The sequence below is a fragment of the Calonectris borealis genome, chromosome 12, assembly GCF_964195595.1.
Source record: "Calonectris borealis chromosome 12, bCalBor7.hap1.2, whole genome shotgun sequence".
Classification (NCBI taxonomy): Eukaryota; Metazoa; Chordata; class Aves; order Procellariiformes; family Procellariidae; genus Calonectris; species Calonectris borealis.
The window spans coordinates 6,918,455-6,939,793 of record NC_134323.1 but is presented as its reverse complement, the minus strand read 5'-3'; the positions used below and the strand labels follow the sequence as shown (position 1 = coordinate 6,939,793).

At 36.9% G+C, this 21,339-nt stretch overlaps 1 long non-coding RNA gene across 1 annotated transcript in view; it reads right to left on the bottom strand.

The window, feature by feature from the left end:
* LOC142087202 (uncharacterized) overlaps positions 1-21,339 on the bottom strand; it is a 231,667-nt gene that overhangs the window by 88,677 nt on the left and 121,651 nt on the right. The window contains exon 5 of the long non-coding RNA XR_012675375.1: positions 5,351-5,426. This is a non-coding gene — a long non-coding RNA (uncharacterized LOC142087202). The remainder of the gene's footprint in view (positions 1-5,350; positions 5,427-21,339) is intronic.

Sequence of the window (21,339 nt, the reverse complement as noted above, 5' to 3'; positions counted from 1 at the left end):
GTGTCAGCAAAGGTCCAAACATTGCTGCCTAAAGCACACCAGTGAGGAAACATTGAGGAAAGAAACAAGCCTCTAAATCAGGTTCTTTTCAGCAGCAAAAAAGACTCAGCCCTGTGGAAGCCATAGTATGAGATATTTTCACAAACAGAGGCCTATGCCTTTTCCATAACTGAGCAGAGATCAATTTTTAAAACTGTGACTGGAGAATTTGTTGGCAAGTACTCCGCCAAACATGAAGCAAAGCTATCTTTTTATCTAGTGATTATATTGGCCAGAGGAAGTATGAGATGTTGATTCTTTTGCCCTCCTTTATCAGATGACACACATCCCCTTGCTCCACTGTCTGGATTACTCTGCTCCACTAGGCTGAGCAGTGGATAAGGGCCGCTTTCACCACATTTATTCACTTCTCTCACCTCTTTCTCTGAAAGCAAAATCCTTGTCCCAGATGACAGGAGGTCCAAAACCTCTTGGACTACCATGCTGGTAGCCCTCAAGCATAGATTGTGGCTTCTACTCTGCATTCTGTCTAGTCTGACTTATGGTCAGTTCCCAGAAGGTTCACTACTACGGAATGTGAGGTCTCTGTAGTACAGGAACAGTAATCCTTTGTGTCAAAATGACTAAATTAACAAAACAGGAGAAGTTATCAAACATCCTTTCTGGAGTGATTAATACAAACAACATCCTTATCAATTCCCTGAAAGCAGGCAGAGGTGGCTTGTTATTTTATTTCGTTCGATTTGGTAGCGGTTGTTTTGTAGAAAGGACATTACAAGCCATTTTAAACCAGCAGTTGCAGAACCCTAACTCTCAAGCCTTGCAATATTGCAGGCTTGAAAAGGTTTGATTCTGAAAAGGAAATAAGAATATAATCCAAATGAGCTGTCAGATGTTGAGTGTTTATCCAAAATGGAAACAAATTCCCAATATTAAATGATTTGTTCATGCCCTCCAAAAATACTAAGGTACACAAATATAAAAATTACGTCTTGCTGTAACATGTGCTTTCCAGAGATATTTCACTTGTACAAATGCACAGTTCAGGCTGTGTTCCTAAAAGTACTTAGCTATGCTGAAAACCACCCAGGAATTAAACTGGATGAAAGCATGCTGAAGAAGTTGTTGGAGGTTTAATTACCTTTTCTTTTTTTCTCTTTAGTGGGAGTTCTGAATTCTGGAGGAGTAAAATTCCAGTCTCTACTGTATTGAAATGGTATTTTTTTAGCACTCCAATCATTGTCTCTACTTGACTAAGACATTTCTGTGCTAAAGCAGGTGCATTTACTTTTCAAGTATTATTTTACTAATCAATTGAAAAATTACCTCCATGAATGACAGAAGTGCAGACCTTTGGAGTATTTCATTAAAAGGAGCAAACATTAATTACAAATCCAGCCCAACCTTTGCAGACATAAATTATGGGATGGATCTATTTTCTCCATGCTTAATTGCAAGCAGTGACTAGCTCTTTAAATTATTATCTCCAAGGCATGAATGAAATTAGAATGGATTTCATGATATTCTCAAGGCTTATTTGTATCTAAATAACTTGGCCATGTATTATCTGGTGATATAAGGAAAACCAGGTAAAACACCTTTAAGGCTCTAAACAGTGGCTAGCTTACCATGAAAAAATTGGGAATTGCAAAATGGAATTGGAACCTTAAAGTATTTGCAGACAGGGACGTCTAGTTGCAGGTTTTAACAATGGGATAATTAACGTTGACCAAGTATTTTTATTCTAATCTAAATTTTAAAAATTTTAGGTGTTTGTAACTTTCTGAAGCATTTACATTTCAGGCAGAATTTTCCAGGCTGTATCTTTCCTGAAAGGTAATGTTTACACTTCAAGAAAAATAACTATTTTTCTAGTGAAGTAAAACATCCTTCCCACAGAATTAAGAAGGTTGAAAATTTTGATTTTGGAATAGCTACAGTGCTGACATGTTTGTGATCAAACTGAAATCTGGCAGAAAAATAGATGAGTAAAGTGCCTTTGATTGGTCTGTTGAAAACCGATTTTAAATTAGCTATGTTTGTTGATACAAAGTAGAATTTCAAAGATGTTCAACAATGACCAAATTTTCAAGTGACCCTTTCTCCTGACTAATATATGTTTTTACAGCATATTCTCTACTTGCTTTTTTGTCTTTATTAAATATCAGGAATCAGCAAATTTTTTTCTTTGCTTGTGTTAGCATAGTCCTAAAATGCTAACACAATTTTTTGTTTTTCCAAGGCCTTTGTCAGTAGTTTGAGTCAGAAACACCAAAACCAAATTTTAAAACAAGCTTTACTTAATCTCTCTCTCTACTGAGCTCTACTTTACCTATACCAGTTTTATAACTCCATCTGTTTTCCAAGGGAGAAGTATTCAATAGTTACTATTTATGATGGAATGATTTAAATTATTATCATATAATAAAAATCCCTTTCAATTTCTAAAAAAATGTTTGTTCAATACATGACAAAGAGAAGGACCAGAACAAAATTAAAAACTGAACATGCATAAAACTCAAATAAATGGACACAAAACTATCTGATAAGCCTCAGCATGAGGCAAAACTGATCTTGAAGTTTCTGAGTACTTAAGATATGGAGAACTTCCAGTTCTTCTCTGTTTAAAATAATTTTAAAATTCATTTCCACAGGAAATAAACAGCATTGCATACATATAGATAACAGAGGGTGCGGTTTACTATGATAACGAGTGAGGAATAGATGTAGAATGCAAGGATTTTTTTTTTTAATACAATGATGAAAACAGAAATGTATTTTTTTGTAAAATGTGTTCAATGATTTAGGTTTTGCATTGGAAACAGAAAACCTTCTTCTATAAGAACTATGACCTTTATATACCACACAGACTGTGGACAAAGGAGTCCCAATGAAGACTCTCAATAAGTACTGCCTGCCCCGTGTTTTTACTATCCTTCTACCAAAGAAGTTAATCATTTGGCATTGCATACTTAAAAAAAAAATAAAATAGATAATGACTTGCTTGGAGTTCAATTTACTTGTGTCATGATACAATAAATACCAAGCTGAGTTCTCACAGTATTAATCATTAACCTAGGAGAGGGCATTAGCTTAAAATGCATTCCTTTAACTTTGATATGTTTGGTGAAGACATTTGCAGATATTTTAACAGCAATTTCAAATATGCTGAAGACACAAACAAGTCCAAGTACCCCCAAAAGCCAAACTTTTTTTCACCTTTTAACTTTTGGATATAAAGTTACCATCCATCTCTGCTGCCAGAACAGCCTCTAAAAGCAGAACAACAGAAGCTCTGCAAAGTTGGATTCTGGGAAGTACAGAGGAAGCCCAGCTCAGATTCAGAGTTTATTTGTGCAAGACACCATGCAAATAGCGAGGCAGGGGTAGCTATAAAAGGTTAAATATTCTGATATGGTACTGATTTTTTCCAAATTTTCTATGGTGTCAGATTTCTCAGGCCTCTGGCAAAATGTTTCTGGCACTGACTTGAAGACTCTGCAACAACATTAGAAGATTACTTGGAAAAAAATATATTCTGCTGGAAGGTTAGAGATTGGTTCAAAAAATTTAGAAATAATTGGTCCAGCACAGAGATGACTTCATGGGCTTCGTAATTGTAAGTGTCTTGTTTAGGAGAGGGAAGAGTGAGAAATCCTATTTGCTTGGATTTTGGAAGTATTTATGTTCCCTTTCTTCTAAATAGTACTTCATCCTAATTTAAAAGTGAGGAGTTAAAGATTGATCTGGAGCTTGGGAAAAGTAGTCAAGCAAAGGACCACTGGGGACAGAACCCTTTAACCATATTGCCTGAGAAAGGCAGTGCTTGGCAATCTATTCCTGGGAATAATAATATCATAGGTAACCTATTTGCTCTGGAATCTAAACCAGAGCACCACATTTAAACCACCTGCATCTAAAATGAAGATAAATATGTTATGGGGATCTCCCCACTTACACAGGCCTGAATGGAATGTATGATTTTTAACAGACCTGGGCAAATTCCTCAGTCTTAATAGTATATCATTCAACCCATAACAAAATTTGGTGACCTTTTTTTTTCTCCCTAAAACCATCCAATCCTAAAATCTCATTTAGATCTACTCATTGAACATCATGTCCTTTATATTTCTTCAGAAAGGAAAACATCACTAAGAATTATTGGGTTTATACCTTGCAGCTTATATATAGTTTCTCATATAAGGAAGAAACACTTTAAGCACTGTGTGAATCTAACACCAATATAATTTATAAAACATAGAAAGGTTGGAGTAGAGAGGGTAGGAAATTGGTTAAATGGGGGTTTTAAAAATTAAGATACTTTTTTTTATCAAGGGTTATGGAAAACATATGAAGGAGATAAAGTATGTACCTTTAATCAACAGATACATTGTTTTTTCCTCTGAATACAGAATTGCAGAGAGAACTTTTCTTCAAGTTGCAAAGATTGTTAATGGAAATATTGAGAAATCATGATTTCCATCTAAATATTAGACACTGGCCTATTAATGCCTGTATATAGTCTAAATGTAGGCAAATGTTTTTTCAGGCATTGCTATGCATGAAAACAACATGCATTAATTATAGCTAAGAAAGAGTGTGAGCAAAGACTGCTCTGAGGCAGATCCCAAGTCACAAAGCATGCAGTACAGCTTCTCTGACCCACGGATGTTACAGGCTTTCTAACATGGGCTACAGCATTTCATGGAGTGGGCTGTACCATACTAAAGGGTGCAAATCACAGAGACTTTGTGTATAACAGTGAGGACAACCACATGGGACTAATAAGCAGTCCAAGTGCAGCTCCTACATCAGGACTACAACATGAGTCCATTTGACTGGAGGACCAGGGAACACTTCTTCCAGACTCTGGGGCAAACATAGGCTGCGCCCAGAGTTCATGGAAGGACAAGATCCTAGAGCACATCAGTGCACCTGCAGCCTGGTTTCAGTGCACTCCAAGAAGTCCGTGTGCCTGGACACAGAGCACCACATGGAAACAGGCCGTGACCACTAATAGGACTGAGGTGAGGCAAGCCCTGCTGGATAACTCCAATTTTTGTCTGCAGAAAAGATGAACTAGTATGGACCACCAAGGCCAGCATAGCTGGGTTGCACAGACCCCAGTGTGACGCACGCTGTACGGGAACAGAGAGACCCCTGCAGAGAGCTGCCCAGAGCCTCCCTGTGCTCCTGTGGCCCACGGCTGTCAGCCATGCTGGCATTTCAGCACACGGCTCACAGGAATGCTGGTCACCCCATCTGGTCTACGCAGATAGAGTTACAGACAGACAAAGCTGACAAGGGTGTGAATGAGTATTACATTGGGGGCTGCAAAACACAACGGTACCTTCCTGTAAGTTATGTGCATAGTTCTCATTCTGCACTTTTCTCCTCGGTTTTTCTCCTTCTCGGTCCAGCAAATTCTGAAATAATAAGTAAGAGTAGTATCAATACTAGCTCCACCCAAATGAGAGAACAAATGTGTATGGAACAAGGAGATGCGTCTGTTTAGTGATTTTGAAATGAGCTGACTCCTGGCTGTGTCACTGTCATGATTTAACCACAGCCAGCAACTAAACACCACACAGTCACTTGCTCACTCCCCCGACCTCCGGTGGGATGGGGGAGAGAATCGGGAGAGTAAAAGTAAGAAAACTGTGGATTGAGATAAGAACAGTTTAATAATTGAAATAAAGTAAAATAGTAATAATAATAAAAGAATATACAAAGCAAGTGACGCACAATGCAATTGCTCACTACCCACCGACCGATGCCCCGCCAGTCCCCGAGCAGCGATCACTGCCCCCCGGCCAACTCCCTCCAGCTTATATACTGAGCATGATGTCATATGGTATGGAATACCCCGCTGGCCAGTTGGGTCAGCTGTCCTGGCTATGCTCTCTCTCAGCTTCTTGTGCACCTGGCAGAGCATGGGAAGCTGAAAAGTCCTTGATAGGTAAGCACTACTTAGCAACAACTAAAACATCAGTGTGTTATCAACATGATTCTCATACTAAATCCAAAACACAGCACTATACCAGCTACTAGGAAGAAAATTAACTCTACCCCAGCCAAAACCAGGACTGTATCCACTCCTTATTCTATACCATCTATGTCATTGCCCAGGTCTCACATTTTCCAATACATTCCAATTAATCACCACCACATTTCCCGTCTTTTGATATATACACACAGATATCATTCCCTCAGTCTATGGGCCATCTCTCTAAAATGTCCATTGAATTAATTTAGTCCATGACTTTGGGCTCCATCTGTCATAACAGTCTTTCAGGGCAGGACAGATGGTGTGTGGTGTTGGATTGTTGCATGCTGATCCAGTCCACCTTATCTTCCTCCAACCTAGTTTGTTCTTGTGTTTTTAGTTGAAATCTGACATGGGGGAGCAAATTATTATTATTATATCCGTTTGAGCTATCCCAACTATTTAAATACTCAGTCACCTGTAAATTGTGAACAACCTTGTTGCACATTGTGTAATCACTGTGGATTGAACTCTTGAAGGATAAAGGCCCAGAATCGTTCAAACAATAGTTCTTGGTCTCTCTTTCTCTGACAGCTGAATATGAATAACAATTTATTTTGGCCAAAACAACCAATTCTAGGTGAATTTATGTCCTTAATGGGAGATCTGCCATGACAAACAAGAAGGGGATGTAGCTCTATGATTCGGTACATTCTAGTCAAAAGTGGAATATCTTAAATCAAAAGTTTCAGTAGGTTTAAAGGTTCCTGCTAAGCCTCTCTATTAAATCTTCATAATAACATGATAAGCTAGAATTCATGTCTTCTACTTTATTAAAAAGAGGGCAACCACTAAGATAAAATAATATTGAGAAATAAAATTTACCTTGGATTAGTTTCATGTAAACATAAAAAATCAGCTTCTCAGAACTCACATGAAAAACATAATGTAGTTAATATTAAATACAATGATTATGCAACCTATTACTTTTACAGTTTGTGCTCCTGTGTCCTTGATTTCGGCCCTGTTTTGCCTATGATTAATGAATGACTCACCTTCAGTACTCTGTCATTTATTTCATACCTCATTATGGATTTGAAAAGGTCAGTTTGTTATTTGAAAACAGCAAAACATGCATGGAAGTTGAACAGTGTTCATAAATGAAAATGACATACTTTTATAAATAAATTGCTGTTGCCCAGTATTATCTCATTTTAACAGTTTACATTTTCTAACTCCTTTTGTTAAAATTTTGAAGAGTGTACATAACTTATTCCCATAAAATAACAGGTGAAATTTCTGCGTGTGTTTTATATGAATATCAGGAGTGTCTGTGCACTCCTTATACAGTTTCACACACAAATCCTAGAATGGCATCTGGTGTACTTACTGTTTTCTATTTTAACTTGTCAAGATCCTATGCTATAATTTCCCATGGCTTCTCATTTATTTTGCTTGGAATTATTTTACAAGGGTTTGATACTTTATGATGTTATGTGATTATACTGATAGCATTCAGGTAGGGACAAAACCTGGGCTAGAAAAATTGATGGAAGTTTTATGTATATTAAGCTCATAATTGTTAAAGCAAAAACACTAACTTAGTTATACTAAAAACAAAGTTTCATACCAACAGTTCACAGTACTACTTTGTTGTCATTGTTATATCCTTCTTCTGTTTTGATAATTACCTTCAACTACAGAATTTGGTAGTTGCAAAATACCTTCTTGAAAAGAAAAAAATTGGCTTGGGTGACATCAATGCTAAATCACATTCTGTGGAGCACTCAAAGGCATAAACCTAAAAGTCTATCTTTTCTCTCAGTTTACTGGAGGTAAATTCTTAAATCATTTGGGCATCACTGTCAGAAGATGACAGTTACCAACTATAAGAAAACACCTGTGATAAACTGATACCTTGAGGAGTAGATTATGGTATCTAGAGAAGCTCAGGTAACTCCATTCAACAGAGTCACTATCATAGCTGGAAGCTGCCCTGGGGAACATGGTAGTGGCACAGAAATCTCCTTTTGGACATAGGGCAATTAATGCTATTCATAGTGTTCACTTCTACGACTATGCAAAAAACAGGGTCTGTGCTGTCAACAGAGCAATGGCCTGTGAGGCTGTTTACGGATTGGGCATGTAGACATGCCCAGGCTAACTTTAAACTGGACAGTTTGGTGATTTCTGGCACTGTAGCTGGAGCTGCACATACTTCAGTGTGGGCTAACTGAGTCCCTCCAGAAGACTGTGCAGTCTGCTCTTCTCTCATCACTTTGGCAACCTTGTCCGCATGAAGAAGTGGAGCTAAAGTTCTGCAACAGAAACTTCGCTGTGCAAAGGCATTACCTCTAAAGACCCAGTGACAGCTGCACCCAGCTCCTTCTGCAGAAGATAATCCGTCTTTATGCCTTACCTTTTTCAGTTTCTGGCTCATAATGTGTAAGCAGCAGCACCTGCACCTACTATTTTTGCCCTGTCTTATTTGCAGCTGGATTATGGCTGTGAGGTTTATTCAGGTGAGGTTTATTCAGATTGGATGCTGATCCTACATTTGACTGAGAATAGACCAGAGTCCATCGACTTTATAAACAGAAATGTAAAAATCAACCCCAACCAATTGCATGCTTCTTCACTCTGTACAATATGCATGGCTGTTTGTGGTGCCAAGTTCAATAGCTTAAATGTTGTGTCATCACTAAAAATAATATAACTGAGCATGGTTAGTAACTGCAGGCTGACCTTCAGCCTTGGCTTTGCTTGCTTAATATTGTAGCTTTATGTTTTCCCCTAACTTGTTCAGAACTCTTTGTACCATGGATTATTAATCTATAACTAAACATTGTCCTTGGTGTTCATCTAGATGACAATATTTGTAACCAATGCAAATCTATTATCCTTTCTTTGAATTTTGTAAGCATATTCATTACAGGCCTCTATTCTTCCTACAATTTCAGTGAAAACTGTACAAGAAAAAAAGTAATTGTTTATTTAGGATCATTGTTTTAAATCACATCCCACCTATGATGCACTTTAAGATCGGTGAACAGGTTGTCCTTAAAATTAACAAAATCAAATACCCATCCCAACACTGTACCCTTATTCCTGCCAAGCTCTATATTAGTTTTCAGTGTGAATAAAGAAGAGAACATCTTTACACATGGCAAATGTAAGAAGGTAATAATAAATGGTAAATTTGACATGACTTAGGAAGTATGTGGAAAAAAAAAATCAGGGGAAAACCCCCCCAAACTTCCTGAAGCTATAAGAAAAAGAGAGTTTGTGATGGACATGGCAGAAATCAGAGAAAACTACACAAAGCAGGTCTGAATATATTACTACAATGTTTGAGTATTAACTTCAGTATAGAATGATCAAAACCAAAACATACATACTATGGAAGAACTGAAGTTATGTAATGATGGTTTACCTCTAAGGATTTAATCTTTAATAAGTGGCTTCCTACTCAAGCAACGAGAGCATTTAGTCTCCTCACTTAACTAGAATGAGAGTCTACTTCTAAAGGCAAATGCTTAGAGATAACTAAAACCAGTCTGAAACTTAACAGGTGTTACTTCTGCTACTTGAAGTGCAACTATTTCAAAATATCATTTATTCTTTTTTATGATAAAAATACCAAGAAATATTTTCAGGAACTACTCAATCTTCATTTTGACTCAAAACAATCTATATGGCTTAACTGGATGTTTATGCTAGAATTTTTATAAAGGATTTTAAACCAGAACCTATGGTAACTCATTAGAATAGCCTAGCATTTCTACACAGAATTTTGAGTTAGCCATTCTCCCACATGCCTGTGGAAAGCAAATAGAAGCAGGTAATTTCTGTTGTTTGCAAATCCCAAGAGAATGAAAACAAGTCTCCTCAGACTATCAAGAGCACTACATAGTTTTGCTTTACTGTTAACATAACAAATATGATTTTCCCAAAGCATTCTTAAAAAAAAACTTTCCATCTTATATTTCCTCTGTAGAAAAAAAGGTGTATAAAGCTAGTGAGAAGGGATGATTGTTTTTTTCAGGTGATAAAATCACACAGTAGCAATATGACAATAATACAATTGGGATATTTCTTCCAAACTGCACTTCCTATGGTCCCACAAAACAGACGGCATAAGAAAGCAGCATTTAAAAAAAGATTTATCCACTTATCAGCATCTGGAAACTTGAAATGCAAAACAAAGTCCAAAAGAATCCTAACACCCACCTTGCCTTTCCTTCCTTCATCTCTGCCATGGACAGTGGCTCACATGTGCAGATACCATGCCAGAAAACCTCTATCACTTATGGTCCCTGTTTGGAGCTCTAGGAAAATGTGCATCAGCTATTTTAACACAAACCTCTGAATCTATGAGCTCCTTGAGGGAGATGTGTGGCAATATCCTCACTTCTGTATTTTTTCACTGGTACTGAACAGACGAGAATTCATGCCTGCTTCCTACATGAGCTGAGCACCGCACAGAAATTGACTTTCAGGAAATATATTACTATGTATTCCAGAAACCAACAGTGCTTTTATACCCAGCTAGCTGACATAGCCAGTTGTACAAGAAATATCCAAATACACGAATTTAAAGAGGGAGGGGAGAGGGGAACCATAGTTTGCAGAAGCACAATATTCAGAAATCTCAAGTGAGTGTTTACCTTTGGATGGACGTTGTTTAGATAACCAGGCCCGCATCTCTCCCAGCTCTAACATAAGATGACATTCACATGTGGTTAACTCTGAATATAATAACATAAGTAATGCTTGTCTTCAGGATCTACTCTATCATGCACACCTTTACATTGCAGACTACTACGTACTGACAGCTACCGGGCACTCATGGTATCAGGGCAGCCCAAGCAGAACATGCATTATATAGACTTCAGAGGGTGAAAATATCAGTATCATAAACACCATAACTGCAAACTGCAAGAAATGACAGAAAGCCAGATTCTGCCCTAATGACAGAAAGCCAGATTCTGCCCTAAAGCTCCACTGAGGCAAATTCACCAGTGGTGTGACTTCAGGCCCAATCTCGAATCTGAATGTGTCAATTACATCTTTGGTACTCTCAACTAACAGACAACTGCAAAACTGTGGGAGCTTAAGCTACTGTTCAGATGATTAGATGCACTTTCATTGCTTTTTGAAGACTGACTTACAACAAGCGAGGATGTGGAGTACATGAGGCATTCAAAGAGGAGGTCTTGGGGAAGGCAAAGTACTTGAATGTTTAGCACATTTTGTAGATCGGTCTGGAATACAGGATGTGGATGTTGTGAGAGGCAAACAATGAGGTGACCGGCAGCAAAGAACTCTGAGCTGGAGCAAACATGAAGGTAAAACAGAATCGAAATAGTGAACCATCTGCTTTCTAATGAAAACAGCTCTACTTGTCAGCAACATCCAGAAAAAATGATTTCTTAGTTGGAGTGTATAACCGAGGGAAGTAGCTTTTTTGCTATATGAGGTAATACACTCAAATGATGTATGACTTAGATAATAGTGTGGGTTAATGATCTTCAGCTGGATCAGGGAGTAAAACAAAGTAATTTCATAATACAGAACATGATGGATTAAATCATGTTAATACTGGGTATATACATTAAAGAAAATGATCTTTCTAGCATACTAAATGGCAAAATAAAAAGCACTTTTAGTAAGTTATATGATTAATTAGTCTGCCCTTTTATTTATGTACCATGATAAAGTAAAATGTACTACTTCTGGTTACCTCCCAGGCAATTATTCTAAAAGTTATATTGAATACACCAGCTTCATTGTATTGCACCAGTCCATCAGGAACTACAAAGTAGGTCCCTGTCTTTGTTTTAAGTCAGGGGTTTTCTTCTTTCTCTCCCTTTCCTGTTCTCCTTGCTAGAGGTTATTGGGGTTTTGTTATGTTTTGTTTTTTTTTTTTAAGTCACAGAAACATGAGTTTGAACACAATATGTTGATATACTGAAATAATGTAAACATTGTTTTGTCTTGAGTACCATTAGTTAGGGAGAATGCAAAAAATTACAGTAACTGAAAAGTTATAGCTCAGATGTAATTCAGGCAAATATTTAAATATGAGAATGCAAATGCTCCAGAGTCCATCCAAATTCTGACCTTTTTCATTTCCTGCCTTCACGACTTAGCTGTGTATCTTGCAAATTTCCACCAGATTTCCAAAGGTTCAATCGCATCTAGAATGTTTTAGAAAGAAGCTGGAAATTGATTTTCAAAGGAGATTTCAAATTAAAGGAAAAATCTCAAATTTCAGAAATAATGGTACCTACAGAGGGAGGAATACTATTTTTGAGAACTATGTCTCTTCCAAGTCTCATTTTACATTCTTTTCAGAAATTGTGCCAATGATGTGAGGCACAGAAGTTTCCTCTAGTACCAAGTTTACCTATAAGGAAGAAAAGCTATTGTTAGCACTGAATTTACTTTTTTCTTAACAACTTATGAGCCTGTAGAAATTGATAAAATGCAAAAGTTAATGAAAAGTCCATTTCAATAATTAAAAAAAAAAAAGATTTAGCAAGCTGGGGGTGTTTTTCTATTTTATTAGGGATTCTCATAGTTCCTCTTCAAACTGGATTGCCTTAGACAGATGTACTGGACAACATGGAAAATCTGAAAGACCAGACCTGGACTGTTTTCTAATGCTAAATTCAGAATTCAAATAAGTAGTGTCTTTGACAGAGAGAAACGTGTTTCCACAAGTGGCCCAGCACTTACATGGAATTATTCTGTTCCCCAGACTTGTACAGAAAAGTGAGTCCTGATTCTAAAACACTAGGCTGAAGGAAATGACTTTGAAAAAGAACCAGCTAAGAACAACTACCTTTTTTTTTTTTTTTAAGTTAGTGCCAGACATTTGTCTACTATAGCAAATGCTTTGAGTTTCTGCATGAAATACTCCCAATGTTCTAATTCTGGATTCTCTCACACAGAGTCCACCCGCTGATACAGAGTCAGTATTTGCTGACTAATCTTTTGTTTGCAACTAATGCTTTCTTCAGACTCTCGGGTTTTTGCCTTCTCCACTGCAATGTGAAATTTGTCTTTACTGGGAATTAATTAAACCATGGTAAATATAAATCCATATATTTTCAGTATTTATTCCATCTGTGTGTTTTGCGCTTATGTGCTAGCAAAGGAAACACTCTGTCATCAAGCTCTACAAAGGCATTTTCTATATCATCATATTTTAGTGTGTCTGAGTGCAGTAAGTGTGTCCTTTCCTCCTATAGCGCTGTCTTATGTTTAATTCTCATCTTCATTCAAGGTGTACCATTTGCAGGCCTCTCAAATTTCTGTTTAGTGTGGAAGAAGGCACATGAATTTTCCTCTTGTCAAAGGCACCTTGTTAATATCACCCTTCTCTACGATCAACACTCCCTGAAATTATTCTGTACACCTTTTCTAAAGTTCCTCCTTATTCTAAGGAGGATCATAAAGGCATTAACCAAGATGACTTTTGCATGCTACTCAGCAGTATCACATCTGTACTATTTTTTGAAGGGAGCAGATTTATGATAAAATTTGCTTTATTTCACCAATTTATTCCAATAAGGCCTATAGCTGTTAATGGTTGTTTATATAATTCTAGGCAGCTTTTCAGCCTGGAAATACTGGATAGATACTGCCTAGAAATTCCAAATAGATACTGAAGTTCATAAATAGAAAGAACCTGACCACCTATTTACAACTAGTAAATAAACTTTAAAACAGATTTTTTTCAGGCATGTGAATTATTAGTTGCTGGTGAGACTGCTGTGAGAATATAGAAAATGGGTGAAATGTATCACAGAAAAACGGTGTATAAGCACAGCTTCTTCAAAGTGTTGGTCTAAAATAACATTCAATTATTGCTACATTTTAAACTTTGCAGGATATAACACCATGTAGAAGTGTGACTTTAAAATTAGTGTTTGCAAGTGCCTGTGATGTTGGGTGAGGGGTTTTAGCAAGTAGCAGGTTTTAAACCTAAAATTACATTAATTTATTTGCTGCAATAAAATTAGGTAGATTACTTATTGTTCAAACTGATTTGTTACACAAAAGAACAGCTTTTACATTAAAAAAAAAAATTAGAAAAAAATCTGAGAGAAGTGTTCATGCTCTTGTACTCCATTACTGTTGGCAAGACTCAACTAGAAATGCAAGATATGTATAAAGAGTAATTTTGTCTCATTAAATGACAACACTAGTGGTTCCTCTTCATCTCCTTAATTCATTTCTTATAGTTTTTCTTGTCACATCCACTTGTTTTATGGCTTAGTAACTTGCAAGTTATGGTCGTAATTTATGGTCAAAATTGAGTGGTAGCAAATCACAGAATATTTTCATTGATTACCCTAAATTGTCTAATCTCCTGTATGTTTTTAGGACTTGATTGGGTGGTATTTACTGATTGCCTTCATCTAATTTAAAAATCAATCAATAGCAACAATGAGAGGTGGTGGATAAATCGAGTCTAATGCAGCATAACTGCAGCAAATATCCATCAAAGGCTCATTCTCAATCAAATTTGTGGGAAGTTTTAATACATAAACCAAAATGTCTAAAAGCCTTACTTCTAGAGCACATCATTTTAAAATTGTGCTCTGCAATGTGACATCTTATTGCTCTTATGCTGTCTATTTAGGGCGGTTTTCCACTGCTAAAATTAACATATTTCACTACAATAAAACTGTAGCAAACAAGAAAAAAAATGCCATCAGCTTTGGTTTAAAGGCACTTTGTTCCATCTTCCTCAATATTATCTGTATATAATAATGGGAATTAACATAACACCAGCTTTTCATATAAACTCTGTGCATTTTCCCCTAGATAAGCATTCTAATAGGTGTCTTGATGGGAAATATGTTTTCTATATTGAGAAATCAATTCATTAGAGTTGTTCCTTACATGGTTCTTTTTTTAAAGCATCATTTATTTCCTGAAATTTTCGATAGCAAATATGAAAGAAACTGTCTGGAAGGAGGGTTCTAATTTCTTGACACTATCAGAGCAAAGACACCTCATGCAGCAAAGAAGGACAGAGAGTAAATGCAAACCTCCTTTTCTTTTACAAGTGATGGCAGCACAAATGTAAAATGCTTCTTTCTGATTTGTCATGAGAAAACACGACACAAAAAACCGTTTTATTTTTGAACTAGGTGTGGACTTCCAGTTTACATTAACTCAAAGTAAGTTTTCTATAGGAACATAGAGGTAAACAGTTACATAAATTCAGATCAGAATTATGCCGTCATTTACAGCCTGATGAGGAGCTAGTTCAATAGCCTGGAAAAACAAGTTAATTCTTTTTGGAAGAATTTTAATCCATACTCAGAAACAGGTATTTAGTATAAGAATTTACTCAGTAAATATTCAATGTAGATAGCTAGGGAGATTCAGCTTTTATTTCTTGACAACATGGGAAATATGATGCTATATACTTCTTGGGCAAGAGGTGGTTCTGTCTTGTGCCTCCAGGTGTTAATACATGACCAGTGAAGGAGAGAAACTTGGAGGTTTTGGGCTTTTCTACAATTTTGCAGTTATTTGATTTGAATTTGAGTCAAGGGTATTTATTAGTAGATAGACATTCTTTTTTACTGTATTTAAATTCAAGCTTGTAAGATAATGAGTACAGCCAGGGAACAAACTCTGAAGCATTACATAAGAAGACAGACTGAATTTCACCAAAGATGTCCATTGATCAGAACTTTGAAAGAGAAAGCACATATCCTTTCCTAAATATTAAAAAAGGACAAGGGTTCTCGAATAACCAGAATGCAAACGCTGAAATTGCACACATCAAGACCTGGGAATTCTTTGCTTTGTTTTAACTTTACAGCTGACCGCTCTCTGAGAGAGGTATCAACACCTCTGATTCTTAATTTTTGCATAATCCAGATGGAAGAAACCTTTATCATCATGCTATCACAGTCATATTTTCCTTCAAGTGTTAAACGTGTCTCATATTTGTAAGGATTGTTCTTATTAATGTTATTTTCATTTCCTTCTACAATTTTTATTTTGCCTGGGTTAGAAGAATGGGACAGTGCTGAGGTATTAAAGCAGGGGCTTTCCTCTCAAGTCTGCTACGCTTTCTAACCAAAAGAGGGAAGGGTAAGGCATCTTATGAAGTGGTTTTCCCTCTTGAGAAAACAAGGTCCAAGATCTTTGGATGGTTCTGAATTCGCTCGGATGAAAACTCCATGTTTTGGTACTTTGGTACGAATCTCAAGAAAGAACAAGTTATATGTCTACAATCCGCCACTACTACAAACAAAACTGCGGATATGTACCAGATCGGGCAAACATCACCACTCTGGAAAGTAATTCTTCTGCTCCAATCAATTTTAAAGTATCCTTTGCTGCTAAACACTCTTGAAAAATCTCTGGCCCAAGCAACAGATCACAGCACACATTACAAATATAAAAGACAACCACCAAAGAGAACCCTACCAGCAGTCCGCTGTTTATTAAAATTCTGACATTCTGAGATATCTTCTTGCCAAGGGCCCTCTTACAATGACATCTGTACACTTGTCATTACATCGCAGTTCACATTACTTACATAAACATGCCACAGGGAAACCATGACTGATATAATTTTTATAAGATTGAAAGGTAGCCATTGTGATCATTAAAACAAACCTGAGAGAGCCTTCCTGATGATGGAATAGATTCAGTTACTTCTTCCTTCTTTGTGGGTCATTAGTTAAAAAGGGGAGGGTGGGGGAGGAGGGAGAGAAGGCCATATACTGCAGGTGTTTTATTCTTTGTAAGGAGACTGCACTGAGACAAATGATTCTAGCTGGCATTTTGTACACACCGGAGATTGCTTATCGATCCAGATCAGAATATTCAGGCTGGCCCCGGGGAAAAGGCAGAGTATTTTCTGAGGGAGTTAATAACCTGGCAGCTGAGCTGTCTTGTCCAATTCACTGAACCTAGGGCTCTAATCAGGCCAGAGTTTCTTATTTTGAGAAATCTTGCCATATGTGTCTGCTAGCTGCCTTCCACTCTATTGGACCAGTGACAGTGATTGAAATGACAGCCTATAGATAGAGCCTAATCAAATTGTTTATTATCAGCCTAAATCAATATGTATAGATTGTTGAAACATCACTGTCATGCCATGGAAAAGTCATACTAATACTACATGCTGCAGGTGTAATTCTAAAATGTATTTTTCCATCCTAAATTACATGTGAATTTAACAGGGTAAAAGAAATTATAATGGTGTATGAGACAGTGAAAAATATACATGTTTACACATTTCAATAAAATAACATTAAGGATTAATGTTAAAATGTCATGCACTGCTTAAATATGTCATCACGTTCCCTGTACAGAAGAGAGGCAACAGAGCTGTGGGAAAGGAAAAAGGGATTGAAAAGAGAGGTGTTTTGCCTTTTGTATAGAAAGGGAAAAATCTCAGAAAGGTCTGTGTAAGCATGTTCTGCAGCATGAATTAAATTCCAACACACCTAAAAAGCAAGTTTTGAGGCATCCAGACTACAGAGATGAAACATACAGTAATGTGAATTCCTTTGGTACTACAAAAATATTCCTCTGTTGTGGTTTAACCCGGCAGGCAGCCAAACACCACACACAGCCGCTTGCTCACTTCCTGCCCCCCCCCTGCAGTGGGATGGGGAACAGAGTCCAAAAAAAAAGAAGTAAAATTCATGGATTGAGATAAAGACAGTTTAATAGAACAGAAAAGGAAGGGATAATAATAACAATAATAATAATGGTAGAATATACAGAGTGAGTGATGCACAATGCAATTTCTCACCACCCGCTGACCGATAACCAAGTAGTGATTGCTACTTCCCGGACCACGCCTCCTACTTATATACTGAGCATGGCGTCATATGGTATGGAATACCCCGTTGGCCAGTTGGGTCAGCTGTCCTGGCTGTGCCCCCTCCCAGCTTCTTGTGCACCTGGCAGAGCATGGGAAGCTGAAAAATCCTTGACTAGGGTAAACACTACTTAGCAACAACTAAAAATATCAGTGTGTTATCAACATTCTTCTCATACTAAATCCAAAACACAGCACTAGGAACAAATTTAACTCTATCCCAGCTGAAACCAGGACATCCTTCCAAAAGCCTTCCACAGAGCTTGGACCATGAAGTCTAATGATCTGATAGGGAGGCTAGCAAGGCAAACAACTTGCATTCTGAATTTAGAAAAGAGAGAGTAATTGCAAGCATCTAAAATTTAACACAAGAGTTGGTTTCATAAAAAAGTTGTATTTTCTGAAGACTCTTGGATACTCTTTTTGCACAGGAAAGATATAAATGCATTCTATGGAAAAAAGAGAAAAATATTTAGTAATATGCAGTGAATCAGATTCTGCAGGCTTAATTAACATCTCAAGCAGAATCATTCAAACACTAAAAAATGAGATGAAGGGATATTCCTGAGGGTATGGAACTGGATGGAAGTCTCTCAGATTTTGGAGGGGACCAGTAATCTTTTTGGCCCTGTGAAGCTCACCAGAGCAGTACACATGTGAAATTCTTCTTTGGTGTAATTGACCTGAAATGGATAATCACTGGAGTGCTTGTGGCCCAACAAGAGTCAACTGTGTAGTTTATAACTTTTGAAGTAGGTCTACTGGCAGAATTTTGCACTACCTGATATATCCTGTGGAATAATTTATTGCCTTGCTCTTCAAAAAAGAATTTTCAAAACTATTTTAAAGTACTCTGGTACAGTAAAGGGACCGTAACCTTAGAGTAAATTATACTTTTTGCCTTGAAGAATGGTGTAAAGTAACCTTCAGGTTAATTAATCTTTGCAATGCAATACACTCCTGTTTGAATATCATTTACATTGTGTGATTATTGGGTTGAGTCAAATGTATAACAACCTTTAGCATTACGGCATTCGTGTTAATAAAAATAATATTGCCTTGTAGGTTGTACTGATTTAAAGTGGTATGTTTTTTCTTCGATAAAATGTACTTTTCTTACTGCATGCATTCAAAGCTCTCCAAACAGCAATTATCTTTGGCTGACTGATTCTAGGAATTTTCCTATTACATTCAAAATAAGAATTTCTTCATTGCCATTTTAAGAAATAAAGGTACTTATTCAGCATGAAACGTTAGCATGTAAGTCTAAGTATATGCTTAAGTCCCTCCTGAGTCAGGAAAGAGGTTAAGCAGATGCATATCCTTAAGTTCTAAATTATTTCAGTGGGACTTTCCTTTGTCTTAAGTTTTGAACATACTTGCAGCATACTCATGGCTAAGCATACAATATGAATACAGGTGGCTGAGTTTGGCCCACAGCTGGCACAAAAACAAAATTTAACATTACTTTTAAAGTGTTTTGACTAAAATCCAGCAAAGCACTTAGGTTTACACACAGTGCTGATTTAACTGTCTCAGTTTATAGTTACACTGGTGCAATTTCCTAGCATGGATACAGTTCTGCTAGTATTTATCTTGGCATAACTTAGCAAGACACTTTTACAAAAATGAATGCCACTGAAAGTCATGGAAGGATAGGGCAAATCTGCAAAAGATAATACCAAAATTGAATAAACTGAAAATGCAACAGCTGGAGGGGCATAAGAAATGGAAAATATCTACTAAATGAAAATATTCTGTCAGCTTTCTTCAAATTCTGGAATTTTAAAGTCACATATTCTCTCCCCCAAGGGTCTGCCCTGTTCGCTAAAGATGGAACACCTGCCTGGTGATGTATTTCATTTCCACAGTAAGAACAGTATCACTAGGTCCTCTGCCCTCTTTGACATGGAAGTTAGAAATCCAGCAGTGAATGAAGCCAGAAAAATCTCATGATTTTCAGCACGGTGGTTCAGCTATTGTAATTGAACACTATTTTTGAAAACTGCATTTTCCTCCTTCAGCAAAAATCGTTTTATAATGCTGGAAGAACATTATTCCTTTTTTTCCCCTCCTATATCAGCAATGGACAGGCAGAATCCTGCCAATCACAGTCTTTCCAAGAAGTGACTCACTAACCTAGCAGTGGTGTGGTGGGTCTGTGACCTGAGACTGCAGAGTCTGCTACTGAGCAGCAGCACTGCGCCATTAGGGCTCCAAATGAAATGATACATGATTTAGATAAAGAGAATGCTAAATCACCTGCAAAATCAGAACTTCAGGGGTTTTTTGAACTGGGAATTTCCTGTGAAATACATATTACATTTTGGACTGGTATTCATTTCAAGTTAAAGATGATTTTGGCCTTAATTTACACATGCAGTTTTGTGCATGAAACATAACCCTGTATCTAACACTGTGGAAACAAATGCACTGCTGATCATGAAATACACCACCACTTGACCACAAAACTACTACCAAAAAGATCTACTCCAATAATATTTGACGTGCACATTTGACCCATATTTCTCAAATATTGGTACTGAGATATTTTTATTACTCTATGTGACTGTTGAAATGGTTGTCTTAGCTTTTGCACCTTGAAGTCATTTGTTACCTACTTACAATATTTGAAAATCTTTGTCAATCCTTTAAAGCCTTCAACAGACCAATGGTGGCATTTCTCAGCACACCTTTGCCAATGTGTCTATTCATATGTGAATTCGTTTAACAAATAGTAGCTCCTTCCAGAAAGCGTGGATGAAATGCCTATATTATACCTTGTATACTGTAAGACCCATTGAGCTGGATATGCTTTAATTGTTGGGTTGAAACACGGAAATCTGTTTTAGGTTCTGTATGGCACGCAGTGAAATCCCTGTTACAGTCTTCTGACTCTGCTGAGAATACATTATTTTTGTATCATTTTTTTGCTTTTTATTAAATCTTAATGCAGCCAAATGACTCAGGAGAACAGAATGCACTATTTTTTTTTCCTTTTCAAAGGATCTTCAAGGGAAGAGTTTGACCACAAAGAAGGGTGATAAAAATGAAAAAAGAATAATGACCTTATATATTATTTACAACGCATAGTAGTGGTCAACAGTGTCACCATTATCCAACTTTCCAATACTTGTGTCTCAGTTATGGATATCACGTATTAACGGGAAATATACCTAATAGGCTAGTACTACCTTGGGAAAGGACTGTGTCTAGGACTGTCCTATAAAATTAGTAAAATTCTTATTTATACCACACTTAGTGCTTCAGTTATTCCATTTCTCTAGGTCCATTCATTTTCTTTTTGGTTATTTCTGTTATAGGCTGATTTACTTTGTCCTTGCGCTAAACAGGGTGTAAAACTAAGCACTACTGATACAAGTTCTACAGGTTTATTTGTCATTTTTTTCCACCTTGCTTTGTACAAACAGCAAACGTATTAAGAGAAGATGCACAGCATACTAAATTCTCATCCCATTCA